Source organism: Gopherus evgoodei, chromosome 1, assembly GCF_007399415.2.
Source record: "Gopherus evgoodei ecotype Sinaloan lineage chromosome 1, rGopEvg1_v1.p, whole genome shotgun sequence".
Taxonomy (NCBI): Eukaryota; Metazoa; Chordata; order Testudines; family Testudinidae; genus Gopherus; species Gopherus evgoodei.
Window position 1 is genome coordinate 119,379,315 of NC_044322.1, and position 20,799 is coordinate 119,400,113.

A 20,799-nucleotide genomic window follows, 5' to 3' on the forward strand; every position below is an offset into this window, starting at 1 on the left:
ATTACCAGCACTGCAACTCCCTGTTTGCAGCGCTGGCCGTACACCCGGTCGTGCCTCGGGTGTAGAGGATCCAGCGCTAGATCACTAGCGCTGGTCATCAGGTGTAGACAGTCACCAGCATTTTTGTTGACCTCGGTGGAATAAGCAGGTATCCCAGCATACCTGAGGAAGCCTCTCTGGTAATTAAGCAAACTCCACTGCCCTCCAAGCAGGTCTCCTTCCCCGCGGTGTGCTCTGGCGTTTCCCGACCCCCCCCCTCCAAGCAGGTCTCCCTTCCCCGCGGTGTGCTCTGGCGTTCCCCGACACCCCTCCAAGCAGGTATCCAGCCCCGCGGTGTGCTCTAGCGTTCCCTGACCCCCCCTCTCCAAGCAGGTATCCAGCCCCGCGGTGTGCTTTGGCATTCCCCGACCACCCCTCCAAGCAGGTCTCCTTCCCCGCGGTGTGCAATAGCGCTGCAGCGTGGCCACATCTAACACCACTTGCAGCGCTGGTTGCTGTAAGTGTGGCCACGCTGCAGCGCTGGCCCTATACAGCTGTACTAATACAGCTGTAACACCCAGCGCTGCAAAATTGTAGATGTAGACATACCCTCATTCTTACCTTACTACACCGCTGTAGTTACACCCTGAAGACATGTTAAACATGCCAGAAATCTGAGTGCAAAACCACCAGCTCAGAACTAGCCCTTTTCCTTTAAAACGGTCGGGCAGCCGGAGTCCCTGGCTTGGACTCTCCCGCTGCTAGGATGAGCGGAGAGGGTAAGATCCCGCGCTCCTAGTTCGGCTGACATTCCCATTGGACTTTGGGCCCAACCGGTTAGATGCACGGGGACTGCGGCTGCAAGACACTCCCCACCCCCGCCGCTTTTCAAAGTAACGTGGTTGCTGGGCCGGTGCCTGACAGAGGCTCCCTGCGTTTGGCTCGCACAGAGGGAAGCGGCTTCCCCCGCGCTCCTCCCAAGGGAGGCTGGAGCCCCAGTTCCGCAGCCTTTGCTCCCACTGCGATGATTGCTGCCGCCTCCCCGCCCACAGCCCTCCCCGGGGACGACTCTTCCCTGGCAGCGCCAGCTCCGCTTCCTCCTTGGCCCCGCTGCGCGGGCGGGGCAGGTTCTCAGGCTCCAGCGCGGCGAGCTTCCCACCGCCCGCGGGGCGAGCCCGCCTGCCGCTCTCCTGCCTCCTGGAGGGCGCGAGCCCCGCGCGGGAGGTTCATGCTGGGCAGGCGGCAGCCTTGGGCTGTCAGGCAGGAGGCAGGTGAGTGCCGGCGCCTTCCCTTCCACTGAAGCGGGTGACCCAGCTGCTGCTGAGCCGGCCAGCTCCCTCCCAGCACTGAACTGACCCGGGCTGAGCAGGGGGCCCGGCTTTGCCACGCCACCCCCGATATGCTCTTAGTGCCTGGGCCAGAGCCCCTATGAGAGTCCCCCTGGACCCCCGCCTCTCTTCCTTACCTCGAACTGGTTCGTGTCTCCCCATCGCTAGGGAGAGGAGGCTGCTTGCCCTGAACCTCCTTAGCCTCCAACTGTTGCATGGCCCTGTGCAGTCAGCAAGGGGAGTTACAGCCCAGCCCGCTTCTCGGGCACAGGTGCTGGAACTAGGGGTGCTGGGTGGGGGAGGTGCTGCAGCACCCCAGCTTGAAGTGGTTTCCATTATATACAGAGTTTACAGTTTGGTTCAATGGCTCTCAGCACCCCACTCTACACATTGTTCCAGCGCTGGGGCTCTGTGGGAAAGCTGTTATGCAGGAAAAGTTGTGAGAGGGGGTGGTGAAGCTTTGCTATATAGGGCCCTGTCTACATTAGCACTTTCCTTGAAGTCTCCCACTGTTGCACTACCTGTTCTGAGCGGGACTGGGCATAGACAACATACTGGTTACAATACCAGTGGGTGGGAGACTAAAAGAATGTGTAGAGAAAAGGCTTAAAATAATGCCACTGTAAGAGATTGTCTGACATTTTTCTCTGGAGTTGGTTACGAGGGCAGGAAAATAATGCAGCAAGATTGTTTGCAAAGGGAGTGGTGTGGTAATTGCAGTTAATTGGATGGTCTTTCCGCATTGTCAGAGGGTTTTTGCGTGGCCTTCTTGAGCACTTGCTGGTAATACTCAGAACAGATGCTTTGGAAATGAATCGCTGCTGTCTTGCTGCCTTTGTAATCATGTATACTTGGGGAAAGCGGCTGTAAGAGGCTACCAGTCTGATCTTGTAGCATTTTATACTCACCTGTATACTGCGAATGAGTGCATGAAGAGCAAGGCAGCAGAAAACAAGATTAAAGCATGTAGAACACTTTAAAGCCTTTGGATCAAATTAATCCCTGATGTAACTCCTTTGAGAATTTCCCCCTCTAATGTACTGTATAGTTTTTACAGTCATTGTCCAATGTATGCCTAAATTTAATTTATTTTGGAAGGGTAGTGAAAGAGAGCTATATATGTTTATAACACTGATTCTGTGTTTCTTACAAACCTGGCACTTCCAGAGACTTCAGACGGGGCGGGGTACAAGAAGTGCAGACTCATTTGCGAAGTTTCCAGGAGGCCAGAAAGATTTTGTATTTCCTATTCTTTGTATGTAGCCAAAAGGCTCCAGGGTGATGGTAAAAGGTTTTTTAATGCAAATCATATAGTGAATGAGGTACTTAGAACATCCTGAATTGCAACAGACATTTCAATTTAAGGTGTAGAAGAGACACCTCTTGCAAGGTACTTACAGATTTAATTTTCCATGTATGTAGAAGATTTTAGAGTAGTTTATATTTCATTGTTAAACATTCATAGTAAACACTGAAAGTTAATTTGTATGAGTTTATACTTCTGCTAAGTTTATACCTTCATCAAATGTTCTACATTTCGTTTAAACTGTGCAAGATATGTACAGCGCTGAGGTTTGTTTTGTAGCGCTGAAAAGCTATGGCTTTCTCTCTCGTGTTTGTATAACTACCTATAGCAAGAGTAAGTTGCAAAAAAAATTTACGGAAAAATCTGCATGTATCCTGAAACTGTCCTGTAAGATCTCAGAGGTGGTTGTGTGCATGCATTGTGAATATTGCTAATCAAGTCACTGTTTCACATTCTTAAATCATTTTGGTGTGTCAGTTGCTAAAACCACTCACTTTTTTGTAATAAAACAAAAGTATGATGTAATTTAATTGCTATACTTAAATATTGGCTGTGGTAAATGCAAACTATCTGTAGACAAGTCTGTTAGAACTTTTAAAAAATTCAGTGACAGAGGGTTTCTTTTAAAAAAAAACCTTTATATCTTGTAACTATTAACATACATGAACAGCAAAAAAATCATTTAAATTATACAGATTTTTAACCTTATTACCACTCAGATAATAAATTCACATTTCCACCCAAGGATTTTAAATCATATTCTTAATAATCCCCTTTTAATTCCACCTTTTTTAATCTGCAGAATATAATGAGGGTCTCAGGTCTGTAGCTAGTGACAACATGAATACCAGTTTAGAAGGTCTAGTCTTTAGTCTTCTGCACACTTCATCTAGATGTAAATAGTTACTCTAATTTATACACGAGACCTTCCAGAAATTTTCCCCTTCTACTTTTTTGCCTCTGTAAATCACATAATAAAATCACATTATAGCAGCAGGTTGTATATGTTCCTTCGGATGGGAATTATGTGCCATGCTTCAGTTCTGTTTATTCCCTGTATTTGCCACCTTTAAAAGATCCATTTATGTTTGGTCAACCTCATATTACTGTCTGTATATTTATTTTTTTCAAACTCCAGAAATGTTAACCATATATTGTAAATTCTGTTTGATCCTAATATAAGGTTATCTATCATTTCAATTGCAATAATTTTCCAGATCTTGTTTCTCCATGCCACTAACCTTGGGGGATCAGTCCTTTTCCAAAAACAAGATATGGTTAGTTTTTATGTAAATTTCAGAGTAGAAGTAAGCGCTCATCAGCAGTTTCCACAGGGCAAAGATTAGATTAGCGGGGAGAAAATGGCATTATTATTACAGGCACTTGCCTTTTAGTTTTTTAATCATTGAAAGAAAGCAATTTCATGATATCTCTGAAGCCTTATAAGGAAGGGAGCAGGTGCATTATGTTGCTTGAGCAATGAAGCAAGAATTCTGCTTGCTTTTAATGCTAGGTAATTAATTTGTTTGACTGTTATAAATATAAAGTAAGACACAATAGAAAATTTGCATTTTTGTTTCTTTGTTGTTATCTTGCAAGCTCTCCTTTTAAATGTTCTTAAAAAAACTTTTTTAATATCTGTATATATTCTTCCAAGTTATTGGGCCTGATAGTTCTCTCACAATGATGTAGCCCCGTTGGCTTTGGTAGAGTTACTCCTGATTTACAACATGCAGGAGGGTGGGAGTGGGAGGAGAATCAATGCCCCCTGATTCATGAACAATCTCCAGCACAACAGAGGGGTTTGCTCACTTGGTGCTCATTGCAGGATCAGAGTACTAGTGACATTCCAAGCCATTCCCTCCAACAGGAGGGGATACCACCAGCATATCATGTTACATAATATACAGATATATTATTTGTAGTCATGATGGAAGTTTATTAAACAATTGATAGAAAAGAAGATATGTCTATAATGGCAAAGCCTGGATATTGAACTGTTGAAGAAGCAAAATATGATTAAATAATCAAAACATCTCAGCCAAATATTTATTGTAGTGACAAAGCTGTATTATAGCTGCAGCAGTGTTAGTGTGGTATCATCATGATATAGGGCCAAATTCTCCCTCTTTGTGCTAAGACTGAATACATGGGCATTGTGTATGAGTTCTCCAAAGGCATCAAATGATGGAGTCATAAGAACATAAGACTGGAAGGGACCTCCTTTGACATCGGGTCCAATCCCTTACTATCGCAGGCAACCACATCATGTAATCCCACCCATGCTGTCCCATTTCAGGCTGCAGAGTACCAGCGGGAGCTGATCTGTGGCAGCCCCACAACAGCCAAAAGCCAGCTCAGAGCTACTGTGGATGGAGATCCTTTGGTGTGTACAGAGGGTGAAGATTTCTTCCCCCACCCCTGAAATGAACCTTCTGCTGTCCAACACCCTGCACAGCTGTAATGCATCAGTTCTGCTGCCCTTTGGGGTCTGCTCACTTGGGGGCAGGGAGCTAGATTTGGCTCAAGACAGATATCTGTCAACACCAAAATCATTTATCTTTCTGTATTCAGATGTCTAAAAGTCCTTTCCCCAGGCCCTAAGTGCTGTTGAACTGAACATGTTTGTTTTGGTTTGCTGAGAAACATTAAGATACAGTAACTGCTCACTTAAAGTCGTCATGGTCAGGGCCAGCTTTAGGAAGTGCGGGGCCCAATTCGAACATTTTCGGCGGGACCCTGGCAGGGATGACTTAAAAAGAAAAAAAAAGTGTAAAAAAAAAAAAAAAAAAAAAGCCTTTCATTTCTTCCATGTATTATTTACTTTCCATAACTATATAAATAATACAATTATATATTATGTACATTGCATCATATATGCTGTTGCTTGCTTATTAATGACCGCCATTTCACATGTGTGGGTCCCTGCCACTCCCTGCGGGTGTGCACATGTGTGGGTCCCAGCTGCTCCCTGCCCCCCTCATTGAAGCAGGTGTGCAGGGTTACTGCCCTGGGAACTGCAGGGCAGCAGTGGACATGGGGCTGGCTGGAGGCAGGGCAGGGGCTGACTGGAGGTAGGGTCTAGCTGCAGGCAGGGAAAGGGGTGCAGGGCTGGCTGGAGACAGGGGGGTGTGGGGTGGGCTGGCTTCAGGCAGGGCTGCAGAGGGATGCAGCAGGGGTTGGGAGGGCTGGAGACAGAGGAGTGCAGAACTGGCTGGCTTCAGGCAGGGGAGTGCAGCGAGGTTGGCTGGAGACAGGGCAGGGGGGTTGAGGCTGGGTGTGGGCAGGGTGTGCAGGGCTGGTGCGGGCAGGGGTGTGTGGGGGCTGGCTGGCTTTGGGCAGGGCCACAGGGGTGTGTGGCAGGGGGGTGGCTGGAGACAGGGCAGGGGGTTTGGCAGGGGCTGGCTGTGGGCACGGAGTGCAGAGCTGGCTGGGGGCAGAGCTGGCTGGGGGCAGGGCAGGGGGGTGCAGCAGAGGCAGCTGGAGCCCTGGCCCTTTAAATAGCCCCCAAGCTTCCCGCTATCCCAGGGCTCTTGGGGTTATTTAAAGGGTCTGGGGCTCCCCTGCTTCTACCCCACCCAGGACCTTTTAAATAGCGGCGAGAGCCCTGGAGAATACATGGGGGCGGCAGGGCGGCGGGGCTCCGGCGGCTATTTAAAGGACGGGGTGGCAGAGGCAGCTGGAGCCCTGGCCCTTTAAATAGCCCCCGGAGCCCCCGCTATCCCAGGGCTATGGGGGCTATTTAAAGGGCCCGGAGCTCCAGCCAGGAGAGCGGGGCTGCGAGGCAGCTTGCCACGCTCTGGCTGGGGCTCCAGCCAGGAGAGTCGGGCTGCGGGGCAGCTTACCACGCTCCGTCCAGGGCTCCAGCCAGGAGAACCGGGCTTCTTGCGCGCTCCGGCTGGGGCTCCGGCTCTCGGCGCGGGGCCCAATTCCTGGGAATCGGCTGAATCGCCCTAAAGCCGGCCCTGGTCACGGTTAACGTTGTTTGGTTGTTACATTGCTGATCAATTAGGGAAGGGAACATGCTCATTTAAAGTTGTGCAATGCTCCCTTCTAACATCGTTTGGCAGCCGCCTGCTTTGTCCACTGCTTGCAGGAAGAGCAGCCAGTTGTAGCTAGCTGGTGGGGGCTTGGAACCAGAGTGGACCAGCAGCCCCCTATTAGCCTGCTGGGTGGCTGCAGCACAGGGAACCTAGGGGAGCGCAGAGCTATCAGTTGCCGGCAGTTCAGCTGTCCCTCCCCCCACTGCCATGTGCTGCTCCTGCCCTCTGCCTTGGTGTTGCTCCCCAAGACTCCTGTTTGCTGTGCGGGGGGAGAGGGGAAGAAGAGGGAGGGCTGTCAGAGTGTCCCCCTCCCCCCTGCTCCTGCACCCCGCTTACCCCATTTCCATAGAGCAGGGGGGACACACAACAGGGCTCAGGACCGAGGGAGCTTGCTGGCAGCAGCTGCAGTCTCAGCAAGCTGATCTAACTAACAAGGCAATATACTTAAGAGTAGGGTCAGCATACTTAAAGGGGAAATGTGCATCTCTCTCTCTCACACATGGTGTGTGTCTCTGTCTCTGTCTCTGTCTGAGATGCTGTCTCCCCTCCCTACATTCGTGCTGCCTTGTAGAGTGTGAGAGTTAACCCTTGAGGGCTCAGCCAATTGCTAGTTCATAATTTAGCAGTAAGGCATTCCCTGGGAAATATCCCACCCTCTGACTCCTCCACCTCAACCAAACTTCACAATCATCATCACTGTGTACCAGTATTAAATTGTTTGTTTATGGGGAAATTGGATTTGCTTAACATCATTTCGCTTAAAGTCACAATTTGCTGGAACATAACTACAACATTAAGTGAGGAGTTACTGTACACTAATTTGAGCACAATTATTCTTGTCTCAAATCAGCAGACCAAAACTAGTTCTCGCTAGGATTTTAACACATTCGTTTACTACACCAGTCTACTCCTATAACTTTGCAGATTCTGTAAATAATCCAAAAGTAAATGCAAACTTAAACATAAGTTAATTTACTGCTGTCATGGTATAATTCCCCACCCTGAACCTTAGCGTCCAAAAGATAGGGTACCAGCATGAATTCCTCTAAGCTTAATTACTAGCTTAGAACCTGTAGAGCTGCCGCCAACCAGGAATTCCAGTGCCTCGTACACTCTGGTCCCCCCCAAAACCTTGCCCGGGGACCCCCAAGACCCAGTCCCTCTGGATCTTAACACAAGGAAAGTAAACCCTTTCCCCCACCGTTGCCTCTCCCAGGCTTCCCTTCCCTGGGCTACCCTGGAAGATCACTGTGATTCAAACTCCTTGAATCTTAAAACAGAGAGGAAAATTCACCTTCCCCTCTCCTTCTCTTTCCCCTTTCCAGACTCTCCCTGAGAGAGAAAGTAATCCTAACACAGAGAGAAAATTAACCTTTCTCTCCCCCTTCTCTCCTTTCTCCCCACCAATTCCCTGGTGAATCCAGACCCTATCCCCTGGGGTCTCACCAGAATAAGAAAAACAATCAGGTTCTTAAACAAGAAACTTTTAATTAAAGAAAGAAAAACAGTAAAAATTATCTTTGTAAATTTAAAAAAAATGGAATAGGTACAGGGTCTTTCAGCTATAGACACTGGGAATACCCTCCCAGCCTAAGTATATATAATATAAATTAAAATCCTTTCAGCCAAATACACATTTGAACTCCTCCCAGCCAAATACACATTTGCAAATAAAGAAAACAAACATAAGCCTAACTCGCTTTATCTACCTAGTACTCACTATTCTGAACCTATAAGAGCCTGTATCGGAGAGATTGGAGAGAAACCTGGTTGCACGTCTGCTCCCTCTGAGCCCCCAGAGTGAACAACAACCAAAATCTAACAGCACACACAGAAACTTCCTTCCCTCAAGATTTGAAAGTATCCTGTCCTCTGATTGGACCTCTGGTCAGGTGACAGCCTGGCTTACTGATCTTGTTAACCCTTTCCAGGCAAAAGAGATATGAAGTACTTCTGTTCCATTAACTCTTAACTATCCATTTATGACAACTGCCATTCCAAAAATGACTGTGAAACAGCCAAAATATTAAGTATGTCTCTTCTTATTGTAGGGATTTAACGTAATGCACTATTACATAGAAAATAAAGCACAACATAAACTCAAACAAAATGTTCAGTGAAGGAGATCACTTTGGCATTCATTTCACTATCATGTTTCTTAGGGTTAACTGTCCCTTAAGGAAGATAGATATATAAATATATGGATTTCCTGTAGACCTCTGTTTACCATCAGGCCAACAGAACTCATTTGGAATCTCCTCTCCATCATGCAGTTTTGGGCTCTGGGGATTTCATTTTCCTCACTCCACCCTTTAAATAGTGGGTGTTTAACTAATGGCCCAGCCCCAGTGCACTCAGTAGCAAGCTTGATTTGAACTCTAGAGTTAGGGACTCTGGATTCTACTACACTACAGTGCAGAAGGCTAGAGATCCACTGACAGTTTCAGATAAATGTAAAATGGAGGTTTTTTCAATTGAATTAAATATAAATATGTAAATTAAATATAAATACAATCATTGTAGTAATCTCTGTAATTTAATTTGATATTAAATTAATTTTCTTCTACCCATCCTTTTTAAAATGTCCATTGTAGTGCAGAATATTGAACTGAAAATGCCTACATCTGTTGGATAAATTATCACAAAGGGAAGATGGAAATTTTGGCAGCTTAGTAAGGACCGTTGGAGGTCTCCTGGCACCTGAAGAATTGTGAGAGGCAATTTGGAATTGTGGGATTGTCTCATAGAAGTCAATAGAGCTACAATTGGTAATAAACACAATACCCAGCGATAAGTATTTGCAAGACCAGCAGGGGTGAAAGTAACTTACAGGACATACTGGTACTGCTGGAGTCCTATGGGGGCATGGCCTCCTCCGGAAGAGGCGTGGCCTCTCAAGATTTAAAGGCCCTGGGGCACCAGCTGTGGCTGGGAGACCCAGGGCCTTTATATCAACCAGGGGCTCCCTGCTGAAGAGGTAGCTGGGAGCCCCCTGGGGCTCAGGGCCAAATTAAAAGACCCAGGGCTCCGGCCACCACTGGGAACCCTGAGCTTTGCGGGGCTGGAGCAGGGATTTAAAGGGCCCAGAGCTACTGCTGCTGAGGGGAGCCCCGAGCCCTTTAAATCCTGACCCCAGCCCGGCCGCCAGAGCATTGACGGGGATTCAAAGGGCTCTGGGCTGCCCGCAGTCATGGGGAGCTCTGAGCCCTTTAAATCGCAGCCACAGGTGGGATTCAAACGGCTCTGGACTGCCCGCAGCCACAGGCAGCCCTGAGCCCTTTAAATACCGGCCCCAGTCTGATCACCGGAGCCGCAGCTGGGATTGAAAGGGCTCTGAGCTGCCCGCAGCCTCCAGCAATACTGTTAAGCAATAGAATACCAATTAAAATTTATTAAATATTTTGGATATTTTTCTACATTCTCATATATATTGTATTCTGTGTTGTAATTGAAATTAAAGTATGTTATTTTTTATTACAAATATTTGCACTGTAAAAATGATAATCAAAAGAAGATATTTTTCAATTCACCTCATACAAGTACCTAGTGCAATCTGTTTGTCATGAAAGTGCAACTTACAAGTGTAGATTTTTTGTTACATAACTGTACTTAAAAACAAAACAATGTAAAACTTCAGCACCTACAAGTCCACTCAGTCCTACTTATTGTTCAACCAACTGCTAAAACCAACAAGTTTGTTTACATGTACAGGACATAATGCTGCCCTCTTCTTATTTACAATGTCATCAGAAAGTGAGAGCAGGCATTTGCATGGCACTTCTGTAGCCGGCGTGGCAAGGTATTTACGTACCAGATATGCTAAACATTCATATGCCCCTTCATGCTTCAGCCACCATTCCAGAAGATGTTCCATGCTGATGGACTCTCATTAAAAAAATATGTTAATTACATTTGTGACTGAACTCTTTGAGGGAGAATTGTATGTCCCCTGCTCTGTTTTAACCACATTCTACCATATATTTCATGTTATAACAGTCTTAGATGATCGAGCACATGTTGTTCATTTTAAGAACACTTTCACTGCAGATTTAATAAAACGCAATGTGAAATTTTTTAAGATAGCTACAGCACTCAACCCAAGGTTTAAGAATATGAAATGCCTTCCAAAATCTGAGAGGAACGAGATGGGGAGCATGCTTTCAGAAGTCTTAAAAGAGCAACACTCTGATGCAGAAACTACAGAACCCGAACCACCAAAAATAAAATCAGTCTTCTGCTGGTGGCATCTGACTCAGATAATGAAAATGAACATGCGTCGGTCTGGACTGCTTTAGACTGTTATCGAGCAGAACCCGTCATCAGCATGGACGCATATCCCCTGGAATGGTGGTGGAAGCATGAAGGGACATATGAATCTTTAGCACATCTGGCACGTAAATATCTTGCGACACTGGCTACAATAGTGCCATGCAAACACCTGTTCTCATTTTCAGATGACATCATAAAAAAGAAGCAGGCAGCGTTATCTCCTGCAAATGTAAACAAACTTGTTTTTTTTAGCAATTGGCTGAATAAGAAGTAGGACTGAGTGGACTTGTAGGCTCTACAATTTTATGTTTGTTTTATTTTTGAATGAAGTTATTTTTTGTACATAATTCTACATTTGTAAGTTCAACTTTCATGATAAAGAGATTGTACTACAGTACTTGTATGAGGTGAATTGAAAAATACTATTTCTTTTGTTTACAGTGCAAATACTTATAATAAAAAATACAGTGAGCACTGTACACTTCGCATTCTGTATTGTAATTGAAATAAATATATTTAAAACTGTAGAAAAAATATTTAAATAAATGGTATTCTATTATTTAACAGTGTGATTAATTGCAATTACTTTTCTTAATTGTGATTACTTTTTTTTAATCGCTTGACAGCCCTAATTTATATCAAGGAAAGTTCTTAAATATTTTGTTCTTAATTAAGTTTAAAAGACCCTGGGTGAAATCCTGGTCCTATTAAAGTGGATGGGAATTTTGATCTCTCTGGAACCAGGATTTCACCCCATATTCACTTGGGGCCATATTCTAAAACTGTTGTTCATGTTGAGTAATAGCTTACGCCACCTGGAAGAGTAAGGCTGGGCGTACTATTGGAGTAAGGTACTAGTCAACATGATTAAGGGTTTCACACTCAGACCCTTAAATAACTAGCCAGGTAGAGTACAATAAAAATGAATAGATACATCATATTAACATCCACAAAATGCGAGGTGGTGTTGTTCTGCTCTGATATTTAATGTTTGATATTTAAAGCCAGTTGAATTATAAACAGTTTCCCAATTAAAAAAAATTTTTTTTTGTAATATAGGTTAACAGACAGGTTCATTGGTATCACACAGTGGGAAGTTGACTTCCTAAATGAAAAAACAACGTCTTAGAGCTCTTGAGCAGCAAGTAGGGCATTTTTTAATAGCATTCATGATCTTGTAGAACATATTTACAACACAACCAGTGGTACGCTTCTCTTTATGTAGCTGAACTGGTTTAAATTCCACCCTCTCTTGTAATAGTATGATTTAAGTGGAAAATTCAACAATACACATTCAGATATATAATGTGCCTGTCTGGGGTCAGAGTAATACACATCTCTTTGTTGAAGATCGGGTACTATTGTTTGAGATAATTCACATTGGTAATACAAAATAGGGAAAATTATAACTAGAGAGATGAGGCAGTACAAAACTTTGCATTCTTTATATATAATTTGCAGTTCTATTATAATTAATGAGAGCTCAGTTCTTCATTAAACCAATTGAAAAATTTCATGCTGTCAGGAATTAACAGTCAGTCCATTGTCCCTTCAGGGGGTAGCGGTGGTTAGAGGGGAAAAACAAGTGTGTATATCAAGTAGTCATTTGTAGTATTTTTTTATTCCTGTGGTAGGTATGTTTATCATAACATTCAAGAGTCAGCTGGAGCTGTGACCCCAGCAGCTACTTGTGCCCTGAATAGAGAATCCTTTCTTAAGTGTAGTCAAAGAGCTGCTCTACGCTCCTGCACTGGGCCAGACTTTTCAGGGACTACATTATATTCAGCCACAGAAAAACAAAATTGGGAAGAGAGAGAGGGGCTTGGAAACTCTTAAGGTTCACTGTGCAGAGTTTCTGGCTAATCTTCCCCTTGTAGCCAGGGGTATGAAGAGCAATAGTGAGGACAAAGGTTGCAGCCATCAACTGTTTTACTTAGGCCTTGTCTACACTGCAGAGTTAAGTTGACTTAAGTTACAGCCATCACTGTAATTTAACCACTGTTATATGTCCATATGACACTCCTTGTGTCTACACTGACACTGAGTCACCGTGACTACATCGACCTAAGCGCTATACCTCTTGTCAAGATGGTTTTATTAGGTTGGTGTAGTGGGCAGGTAACAGTGGTGGGAGGAGCACTGCAGTGTGTACACCTCCATAGTTAGGTCAACATAAGCTGTTTTACATCAACTTAACTTTGTAGTGTGGACAAGGCCATAAATATGACAAGTTACCTTTACTTAACTTCCCTCACAGCCCCTTTGTTAACCAATGTGTGGGCTAAAGTACCTTTAAAAGTTCAACTTAAAGCAGCAAAAGTAGAATTAGAGAAGGCAATTAAAAGGCTATACAAAATCCTTCAACAATCTGGAAAGGCAGTTCAGAGCAGTTACCAATATTGTTTCAAGTACTAAAGAAAGCTTGCTATAAAGATATCTGCCATCTGAGTGTGTTTAGCCCAAGATTTAGTGTTTATTTTCAAGAATCACTAATTTTCTGTGGCATACAACAATATTTTCATCAGCACATCTGCATGGGTCTAAAAAGCTATTAGATTGTATTTGTAGTTTCTTAGTTTCTTCCTCCAATTTTTAAAACAATTTCCTTTAAAAAAAAAAGTCCTCTTAAAAACACAGAATCAAGTTTAGAATCAAATACAACAAACATGATTCTAAATCCTGAACAGCTGACTCCATTGTATCAAATGATGATTTAGGAGGTGAGAGATTGTTCTCACCTCATTCTTTTTTTCTGTCAACAGCAAGAATAGACTCTAGGGCTGCTGTGACAAGAGGGGAATGAGATGACGATGGGAGAACAAGAGAATCCCTCAATTTTGCCCAGGATTTTTAGGCATTGGAGATATCCACAGCTTATTCTCTACCTAGGGCTTTCTTGAGTTGCAGATTGTAAGCAAGGTGAGTCATTAGTTTTTCAAGGAAACGACATTACACTATGCTCTTCAAAACATGTTTATTTTTAAACAAAGTAATTCCTTTGCTCTTTAAAAAAGAGCAGATATTGTATAGTGCTACCCGTAGAATATAGGAAATGTATACTGCATGGGTGCAGTATTGTTCATGACCTAGAGCAGGTCTGCACAACATGCAGCCCAGGGGCTGCATGCGGCCCACGTGGGCTCACTGTGGGGCTCGCAGGCGGTAAGTAGGTGGGCTCACTGTGCGGCCCGCGGGGGGTGAGTAGGCAAGCAGTTGGTGAGAGCGGGGGGCTGACGAGGCAAGTGGGTAGGTGGGCAGTGGCGGGGGCTGAATAGGCAAGCCGGGACGAGTGGGGGGCTGAGGAGGTGAGCGAGGAGTCAGTGGCTGACCTGTTCTACTGATCTGGTCTGGCTCTCATCCCCTCTCCAAGGGTTGCAGTTGTCTGGAGGTGCTGCCTTCCACACCTTCCTCATTCGTTCAACAGAACAATCGATTACAAAGTTGGGGGAAGATCTTTTATTCTACTTCTAGCAAAAAGACATTTTTCTTTTACCGTAATTATACTACCTTAGGGGCCCACTATAACATATTACCAAGGTTCAATACCGCTGTTTCGGTGGGACAGTGCTGGGGAAGGAGGGTTTGTTTCCATGGGGCGGGTGGCACTGGGGGAGGGAGTATTTTGGGGAGCTGGGCAGCGCTGGGGTGTGTGTTGTGTTTCGGGGGGGCTTGGCGGTGCTGGCGGAGGGGGTTCAACGGGGCCAGGGGGGTTCGGCCCTCAGCTGTTTTCTTTGGAGTAATGTGGCACTCGCTACTTTACGAGTTGTGCCGGCCTGACCTGGAGCCTTGAAATGGGCAAAACTGTGGAGGTCTTTAGAGGTTTAACTGAGACTCACACAGGTGAAGGGGAGGGTTAACTCAAGATAAATCTTGAACCTAGCTATCTTATGGGGGTAAGGTAGAGGTTATTAGAATGTAAAAATGTCATTTTTATATTAAAAACAAGAAGAACTTGCTAAAATGTACATGGCATGTTGTGGTGATCAGCAAAACTAAGGTAGGCTGCAAGCAGCACCAACATGTAATGCAGTTCACCTAGAGCAGTGGTTTTCAAACTGTTTTTCTGGGGACCCAGCTGAAGAAAAATTTTGATGCCCGTGACCCAACGGATAAGGGGTTTGGGATGTGGGAGAGGCTCAGGGCTGGGGCAGAGTGTTAGAGCACGGGGGTGAGGGCTGTGGGGTGGGGCCAGGAATGAGGGGTTCAGGTTGTGGGAAGGGGCTCAGGGCTAGGGCAAGGGGTTTGGGTGTGGGAGGGGGTCAGGGCTCTGGGCTGGGGCTGGGGCTGGGGAAGAGGGGGTTGGGATGCAGGAAGGGGTTCCAGGTTTGGGGGGGCTCAGGGCTGAGGCAGAGGATTGGAGCACAGGGTTGGGGCCCAGACTTACCTCCGTCAACTCCTGGTCAGCGGCGCAGCCAGGGTGCAGAGACAGGCTTCCCACCTGTCCTGGCACCATGGACCGCGCTGCGCCCGCAAATCGGCCAGCAGCAGGTCCGGCTCCTAGGCAGAAGTGCATGACTCTTGCCTGCAGGCAACGCCCCCCAGCTTCCATTGGCCAGGAACCGGCCAGTGAGAGTGTGGAGCTGGTGCTCAGTGCAGGGTAGGGTGAGGAGCCCCGTTACCCCCCTGCCTAGAAGCGGGACCTGCTGCTGACCACAGCGCGGTGTCGGAACAGATAGGCACTAGCTGCCTTAGCTGGGCAGCACCACTGACAGGAATTTTAACATCCCAGTCGGCGGTGCTGACCAGAGCAAGGTGACCCAGCGCCTGACATGCAGCAACCCAGTACTGGGTCACAACCCACGGTTTGAAAAACACTGACCTAGAGATTGATTAAAAATTCTTTCAACAGCAAATATCCTGAACAAACACACACAAAGGAGGAAATCAGAAGGGCAGATGAGAAACACATTGGAGTTAATCAGCTGACACTGACTAAGCAAACTACTGTAATCAGTCAGTCGGTCTCCAGGTCAGTTTAGGTGTCCTGATTTTTCAAGCATGGATGAACATGCACCTACCTCACAAATAGGTATGGCAAATACCCTCAGTCCTTATTCTGTTTTTGCTTCTTTTAAAGCAGTTCAGACATTTCAGCTTAACAGATCTCAGTCATTTGCACATAAATCTCTCTCTAGCTGTTTTTCTGGTGAGGGTGGAAAAGGTTTTCAGTGCCCTTCTTCCCCTTGAGTGGCTGAACCGAAACCAAAAAACATACAGCTAGCCAATCAGAGTGAAGTTGGTGACCACCCTTGTCATAAACAGATAGTTAAGGGTTAATGTCTCTTTCACCTATAAAGGGTTAACAAACAGTGACCTGCAAACACCTGACCAGAGGACCAATCAGGAGACAAAATACTTTCAAATCTCGTGGAGGGAAGCCTTTGTTTGTGGGGTTTGGGTTTGGCTTTGTTCTCTCTGGGTCCTGGATGGGACTGGAGGTGCAACCAGGTTTCTGCCAATCTCCCTGCTACAGTCTCTTATCTATTCAGAATTGTAAGAAAGAAAAAGGGGTCATAGTCTTTTAATTTCAAGTATCAGAGGGTAGCCGTGTTAGTCTGGATCAGTAAAAGCAGCAAAGAATCCTGTGGCACCTTATAGACTAACAGACGTTTTGGAGCATGAGCTTTCGTGGGTGAATACCCACTTCCTCAGATGCATGTAATGGAAATATCCAGGGGCAGGTATATATATGTGTGCTAGCAAGCAAGCTAGAGATAACGAGGTCAGTTCAATCAGGGAGGATGAGGCCCTGTTCTAGCAGTTGAGGTGTGAAAACCAAGAGAGGAGAAACTGGTTCTGTAATTGGCAAGCCATTCACAGTCTTTGTTCAATCCTGAGCTGATGGTGTCAAATTTGCAGATGAACTGAAGCTCAGCAGTTTCTCTTTGAAGTCTGGTCCTGAAGTTTTTTTTGCTGCAGGATGGCCACCTTAAGGTCTGCTATAGTGTGGCCAGGGAGGTTGAAGTGCTCTCCTACAGGTTTTTGTATATTGCCATTCCTAATGTCTGATTTGTGTCCATTTATCCTTTTCCGTAGAGACTGTCCAGTTTGGCCGATGTACATAGCAGAGGGGCATTGCTAGCATATGATGGCGTATATTACATTGGTGGGTGTGCAGGTGAATGAACCAGTGATGGTGTGGCTGATCTGGTTAGGTCCTGTGATGGTGTCGCTGGTGTAGATATGTGGGCAGAGTTGGCATCGAGGTTTGTTGCATGGATTGGTTCCTGAGCTAGAGTTATTATGGTGTGGTGTGCAGTTACTGGTGAGAATATGTTTCAGGTTGGCAGGTTGTCTGTGGGCAAGGGTTGGCCTGCCACCCAAGGCCTGTGAAAGTGTGGGATCATTGTCCAGGATGGGTTGTAGATCCTTGATGATGCGTTGGAGGGGTTTTAGCTGGGGGCTGTATGTGATGGCCAGTGGAGTCCTGTTGGTTTCTCTCTTGGGTTTGTCTTGCAGTAGGAGGCTTCTGGGTACACGTCTGGCTCTGTTGATCTGTTTCCTTATTTCCTCATGCGGGTATTGTAGTTTTGAGAATGCTTGGTGGAGATTTTGTAGGTGTTGGTCTCTGTCTGAGGGGTTAGAGCAGATGCGGTTGTAACCCACCGACCCACCGGTGTAAACCCACTGACCGCTATGCCTACCTTCATGCCTCCAGCTTCCATCCCGGGCACATCACACGATCCATTGTCTACAGCCAAGCACTGAGGTACAAGACTTAAGGAATCTGGGTCTTGGGGTCCCCTGCAAAGGTTTTGGGGGGACCAGAGGGTATCAGGCCCTAAAAAATTCCTGATTGGTGGCAGCCTATCAGATATAAGCTGGTAATTAAGCTTAGGGGAATTCATGCTAGTACCCATATTTTGGACGCTAAGGTCCAGAATTGGGAATTATACTTGACAACCCTCCTCGCCCTCCCCTAGAACTGGCCCTGCCTCTCTCTCGCCTGGTCCATTCACACTCAGTTAGTGATTTTTTTGGGTCCCCTGATTTTTGGATGCCCAACCAGGAATTAGAGGCCTGATTTTCAGGTGGTTGGTGCTCAGTACTTTCTAAAAATCAGGCCCCTTTCAAATGTCTCAAGTTGGACCTCCAAAGTCACTTCTGAAAATTTAGGCTTTGACATAGAAAAGAGTGTTAATTTAGTGAAAGATCCATTTTCCCTACTCATCATGAGCTATCTGTATGTGGTCACAGGTAGTGCCATCAGCAGTTGTATTTGTGTGCTGTCGTTCTCTCCAAGTAGTTGGTTTGTAGGAAGATGGAATAGTGACTCAAAGAAAATATTGTCCAATTCAGTGTTCTCAAAAATCCATGTCACACAAGGTTATGTGACTCGTTGCAAGCTGATTTCCAAGCCCTTCTAAAATAACTTGACAAAGATAATGTCAACAGGATCAACCTGCTGGCCTGTTCCCTTGCTTGCACCTTTATCAGTCACATTCTTCACAAATCTCAGCCCTCAGTACCACATGAGGCCATAAACATGTGCCTTTGTCTCATAGCTTTAGACTTTTTTCACTTATTTTCCCAAAATGAGATGAAAGTAGATGTAAAATACCTTACTGACAGTATGTTCTACTTAATTATATATTGCTCTGTAATATCATTGAATGCTGAGCTATATTATAAGAAAAATGATTCTTTAAAATGTTTGCTTTATTCCCCTAGTATACAAGTGAGGCAATCAATGTACATGATGTTTTACAGTGTCTGTAGGTTGAGAGTACAGAATGCTGAGTATATGGATCAGTGAGCCTATTCTCTTTTATGACTGGTTGTCTTTCCATTACTTTCTGAAAAGCACTTCTACTGTGTGCCATTTGGTATAAGTCAAACTACTTGGCCCCACTTCTATCTTCTGACCAGTTCATGCTGTCATTTAAAACACTGCAGAATTTGGCTCAGAGGTTTCCAAGGGAGTTGTATTTATTTGCTCCAGTCTGAATTTGAATGAAGATCTTCAAGCAGAAATATGTGAAAATTAACAGCATTTTGATTCTAGGGGAATTATTACATTTATGACATTTTAATCTTCTTATTCCGTAAAGTAACCGGATGGACTAGGGGGCAGATATTTAAAGGTATTTTAGGTGCCTAAAGGTGCAGGTAGGTGCCTAATGGGATTTTCAAAAGCACGAAACTCTTCCTTAGGTGCTTTTGAAAGTGTCAGTAGGCACCTATCTAAATCTTTATGCACCTAAATACCTCTGAAAATGGGTCCTATATGAGTCGCTGGAGGTCTCTTCCAACACAAGTGATTCTGTTATCATACTGAAAGATGTCAGCATGGCTGGAGTATTATTTTAGAGGGGGGGAAGTGTGTGTCAGAAATACCTTTAATTTTCTGGAGCTCCAATAACTCCTGGTAATGATTATTTGTGTTTTGTGACACAGTTCTGTTATGAGACTATTGAGATTGATGCTCTGCATGGACAAATGAGACCTGTGTGCGATTTCTCACTCATTAGCAGGGAGTGATTCAAGTCATTAGAGCAGGAAAGACCACTTATTACTATGAAGGGATATGGGAGAGACCTTGTGGACCTTTAAAGGAGTCTCAGCTAATATTTATTGGGCAGAAAGCAGGTCATAGTAATGTGGGGTCTTAAAGGGTGGGGAATAAAAAGTAGGCTCCCTGGGACATACACACATTCAAAAGAGAGTAGACTTTTCATCAATCCCATCTTATTTTGTTTCCTATTAGATCATAACCATAACTCTGAGATGATTGAGCAAAATTTAGTTCCCACAGCTGTTGTAAGCAGATGACATTCTGGGTGTAATCAGGCTTTCCATTACTGATGGCTGCTCATACAACTCTGATAAACTATTATGACAAGGTTTGTGGCTTTAAGGTTCATTATAGAAGGCAGATTGGTGTCTTACTCACAGTGAGACCTAATAGAATTACCCACTGATTTTTCTGTAGCCAGGCCCCCCAGGAGATTTATTCATTCAGGGATTAAAATTGTTCCATGTTTGTTTGATTTGTTTAAAGATCATGTGTTACCCTTAATCGGAGACAGTCAGAGATACCTCAAAAAAAGACATAACTTTCCATAATCCCTAAATAGAGGAACAAGCCTTACAAACTGTTAATAACCTACCTGTTGGAGGCTTTTATACCTCTAGTACTTCAAACAGTTCCTACTTCTGTCTCATCCTCAGTCAAAAATGAGTTGAAATATCTGCACTGTAAATTTGTTTAGAGTGGCAGAAAGCCCAGAGTTAGCTTAACAATGTTTTAGCTAGATGCTGAACATGGAGGCTTAGATTGCCAAACTGGAAAATGAAAAACCAGGCAGTTTTTTAGTAAGGTTTATACAGGGAGTAGGTAGTCATCTCCAGTACCAGATCTGATCAGCATTCTGAATTTCCAGAGGGAATATGTTCTGCCTTTCCCAGTGAATGAATTGATATACTCTTCTCATAAGATCCATATTCCTCAGATTACACTGATGGGCCCTGAGGATGACCCGAAGGCTTTCCTGGTAATGTCTGAATGAGTGGCAATGGCAGTCCGGTGGCGACCTGATCAGTGGGCCACCCTTTTGCCACCTCACCTGACGGGACTAGTGCAGGCCACATACTATTCCCCTATTGATATTTAGAAGGCTCCATTGGACAAGCCTGAGAGTTATAATCACCGTCTTTTCCCATCTCCTTTGTGTCATATCTGCCTGCTGCCTCTTCAATTCCAGCTTTTCTGTTTCTGTTAAACACCTGGCAGTGCTTGAGGCAAAGCCTGCACTAGCAACAAAACAGGGAAACTGACTATACTCAAAGTGCTGTCAAATGCACAAAGTAAACTAACTTAAAAAAGAGAGTAAAAAACATCAAGGTTTCTTATCACTTTCCATCCTAATAATCT

At 45.0% G+C, this 20,799-nt stretch overlaps 1 long non-coding RNA gene across 1 annotated transcript; it reads right to left on the bottom strand.

Annotated features, from left to right (window-relative positions):
- Positions 1-1,626: 1,626 nt before the first annotated feature.
- Positions 1,627-19,652, bottom strand: LOC115655311. Its single transcript, XR_004001363.1, has 3 exons — positions 19,641-19,652; positions 5,046-5,051; positions 1,627-1,708 (listed from the first exon to the last, which is right to left on the bottom strand). It is a non-coding gene; the product is annotated as an uncharacterized LOC115655311 (long non-coding RNA).
- Positions 19,653-20,799: the final 1,147 nt, after the last annotated feature.